The sequence below is a fragment of the Dipodomys ordii genome, unplaced genomic scaffold (genome assembly GCF_000151885.1).
Source record: "Dipodomys ordii isolate 6190 unplaced genomic scaffold, Dord_2.0 Scaffold81, whole genome shotgun sequence".
NCBI classification, from domain to species: domain Eukaryota; kingdom Metazoa; phylum Chordata; class Mammalia; order Rodentia; family Heteromyidae; genus Dipodomys; species Dipodomys ordii.
In genome coordinates this window covers 1874019-1876775 of record NW_012267297.1, presented here as the reverse complement: position 1 = coordinate 1876775, position 2757 = coordinate 1874019, and the positions used below count along the sequence as shown (strand labels likewise).

The following is a 2757-nucleotide window of genomic DNA, read 5'->3' as shown; positions in this document are numbered from 1 at the left end:
GAGGGAGGGGGGAGGGAAGGAGGGAGGGAAGGAGGGAGGGAGGGGGGAGCTTCAGATGCTCTCTTCCTGTCTCTGCCCAGGCCTCACACTCAATCCCCTGTCTCTGCCCTTCCCCATGTCTCTGTGTTCGGTGTTCAGGGGTCCCACCTGCAACACCCCCAGACATGGGGCCTGGGTCTAAAAGCCCAGTTTTCCTTTTATGGCTGCTTTGTTTTCTTTGTTTTTCTTTTAATGCCAGTCCTGGGTCTTGAACTCAGGGCCTGGGCGCCGTCCCTGAGCTCTTTCACTCATGGCTGGTGCTCTACCACTTGAGCCACAGTGCCACTTCTGGTCTTCTGGTGGTTCACTGGAGATCAGAGTTTCACAGACTTTCCTGCCCGGGCTGGCCTCGAACCGGGATCGTCTAGATCTCAGCCTCCTGAGTCACTGGGATGGCAGGCGTGAGCACCAACGCCCAGCTCCAGCCTTCTTATCTGGGATCAGTCTGATCTCAGGTTCCCAGTTATAAATGTCAGAGGGTCCCTGCGTAGGTGACCACTTCCTTCATGTGTGCTTTTCTGGAAGCTTCTTTCTTGTGTCTCTGTGGGTGCCACTAAGCACCGAGTGATCTCAGGCTCTGCCTTCACGCCGGAAGAATCCGGGGCTTGGACACTGTTGAGAGAGGAAGCGTTCATTAATTACCGAGAGCGAATTGTGCATTCCCAGAGTAGGGTCTCCTGGATATGTATGCAGATTTATGTAAAAATAACCAGATCAGGGCTGCTCTGATAACCATTCCACTGGCATCCGAGACCCAGTTGTTTGGAAAAAAGCCATAAACACCTGACTTCAGGAACAACCGCCTTCTACCACACGATGTTTTTTTTTTTCTTTCGATCCATCTCATAGAGTTGTTGAAAAAAGTAGAAATGTCTTCATATATATATATATTATATATTATATATATAATATATATATGTGTGTGTATCTATATATATATATACATAGACACACAGATATATATACACACACATATACACACACACATATATATACACACACATATATACACATACACACACACATATATATATATACACAATGGGAACAACTAAAGCAGTGAGACTCCTTCCTGCTTGCTTTCTTTAGGAAGAAAGTAAATGGACATTGTCCCCAGAAGAAATGTAGTCAGTGTGTGAGACTCTGATCTCCCACAAGCCACCGGAAAACTGGAAGTGGCGCTGTGGCTCAAGTGGTAGAGCGCCAGCCTGGAGTGAAAGAGCTCAGGGACAGCGCCCAGGCCCCGAGTTCAAGGCCCACCACTGGCAAAAGACAAAAAAGATTTTTTTTAAAAAAAGAATACATGTTAGCCTAGATGCACCAAATCTCTTTTCTTTTCTTTTTTTAATTAAAAGAAATGATCACCTAAGCAATTTCTCCAAGGACTTCGCCAGCTCTGTCCGTAGAAGGGAAAGAGAAATTCACCAGGCAATGAAATTTACAGCTCATAAAATCATGGGTAAGCCAAACCTGAAAAAAGAAAAATTAAACTAGGCTTAAAAATGATTTTATTTTCTTTTTTATGCTATCGGCGCCATGGAAGGACAGAGAAAATGAATTGGAAATGTGAGAGAAAGCCACGGACATGAGCGCAGCCGTTCGGCTGTTAAATGAACATGGCTCAGCTCAGAGGAGAGGGGGCCAATGCGAGGGGTGTGTGTGTGTGTGGTGTGTGTGTGGTGTATGTGTGTGTGTGGTGTGTGTGTGTGTGTGTGTGGTGTGTGTGTGTATGTTGTGTGTGTGGTGTGTGTGTGGTGTGTGTGTGTTGTGTGGTGTGTGTGTGTGTGTGTGTGCGCGTGCACATGCGCATCAGTACTGGGCTTCCATTCGGGCCCAGAGGACCCTTCCTGGGGTTTTTGTGCCTGAGTTTGGCATTCTCCCGCTTGAACCACACCTCCACATCCAGGTTTTTGGTTTGATAATTCCAGATAAGAATCTCTCAAATTGGGCTGTCGCAAGCCACGATCCTCAGCTCTCGGAGATAGATAGATAGATGGATAGATAGATAGATACATACATACATACATACATAGATACATAGATAGATACATAGATACGTAGACAGATACATAGATACTTAGGTAGATAGATTAGATACATAGATACATACATGTATACATAATACATACATACATCGATGTGTAGATGCATAGATACTTAGGTAGATAGATAGATAGACAGATAGGATACATACTTATGTACACAGGTAGGTAGGGAGGTAGGTAGATACATACACACATACATACATAGACAGACAGACAGATACATATATACATACATAGACACAAAGATGATAAATTTATAATAGATACATAGATAGATACATAAATAGATACATAGATAGATACATAGATAGAAAATACATTATGTAGTATATATAATATATATGTAAGGCTTCTTCGGTGGGGGTGACTGTTGTACACAGCCACAGAGACCCGCATCTGGGAAGTCGCTAATGCAGTATTATCAAGCGAGCCCAAATCATTACTGTTTTTTAATGTAAGAAAAAATTTAATATCAAATAACCATTTTATTTTTGGGTCCGGTCATGGGGCCTGACTCTGGGCCTGGGCGCTGTCCCTCAGCTCTTCAGCTCAAGGCTGGTGCTCTACCACTTGAGCCATAGCGCCACTTCTGGCTTTTTTCTTTTTGCTTATGTGGTGCTGAGGAATCGAACCCAGGGCCTCAGGCATGCAAGGCAAGCGCTCTACCACTGAG

At 44.3% G+C, this 2757-nt stretch overlaps 1 protein-coding gene across 1 annotated transcript in view; it reads right to left on the bottom strand.

Annotated features, from left to right (window-relative positions):
* The window catches only part of Mgst1 (microsomal glutathione S-transferase 1), a 27233-nt gene that overhangs the window by 23792 nt on the left and 684 nt on the right, over nucleotides 1–2757 (bottom strand). The gene's annotated exons all lie outside the window — the stretch shown is intronic.